The sequence below is a fragment of the Ceratina calcarata genome, unplaced genomic scaffold (genome assembly GCF_001652005.2).
Source record: "Ceratina calcarata isolate Rehan_Ccalc_2016 unplaced genomic scaffold, ASM165200v1 scaffold289.2, whole genome shotgun sequence".
Classification (NCBI taxonomy): domain Eukaryota; kingdom Metazoa; phylum Arthropoda; class Insecta; order Hymenoptera; family Apidae; genus Ceratina; species Ceratina calcarata.
The window spans coordinates 1,067,422-1,068,041 of NW_017151272.1; the positions used below are offsets into that span (position 1 = coordinate 1,067,422).

At 40.5% G+C, this 620-nt stretch overlaps 1 protein-coding gene across 1 annotated transcript in view; it reads right to left on the reverse strand.

Annotated features, from left to right (window-relative positions):
* Positions 1-620, reverse strand: part of LOC108623701 (fatty acyl-CoA reductase wat) — a 5,910-nt gene that overhangs the window by 3,156 nt on the left and 2,134 nt on the right. The window lies entirely within an intron of this gene.

The window sequence follows — 620 nt, forward strand, 5'->3', positions numbered from 1 at the left end:
ATGTGGCTCCATCTCATTATACTTCATATGTTTCGAATCGACGCAACTGCGAAAGCTTTTACTTTCATTTTAATTTCTTTCAAAATCCCCATTCGATTTTAATATGACAATATTTATGCGAAAAATTTGAAGTATGTATTTTAGCTCGTAGCGAGAACCACGTTAATCGCATGTCAGTTTGATGTATGCTATCCTATCCGTTCCGGTCTTTCTACTCTCGCTATAGCTAGAGAGAAACCGCGCACATCGTCATAATAGAGTGAAAGTTGATCGTGAACTTCGTCAAGGCGTATCTCTCTCAGTCTCTGTTCTCTCCTTCTCTCTCCACCTTTCCCCTACCCGCGCTGTGTTCCGAATTGAAAGATAGACAGTTTTCGCTAGACATCTTACTGCGGCTGACTGCTCGAAATGCTTACTCGAGGTTTCTTGGCCACTGACTTTGTAAACGTGCCACCTTGCTGATAAGAAAAATTCACTTACGACGACAATTTCGTCTCTGACCAATTTGTTTGCTAACGAGTCTTTGCCAATACGATAACTTTGCCCACTCTTTCCTTGTTTTATAAAAAAAAAAGAAAAAGAAAAACGCAATACCATTCTAAACGACACGAGCGTAACGC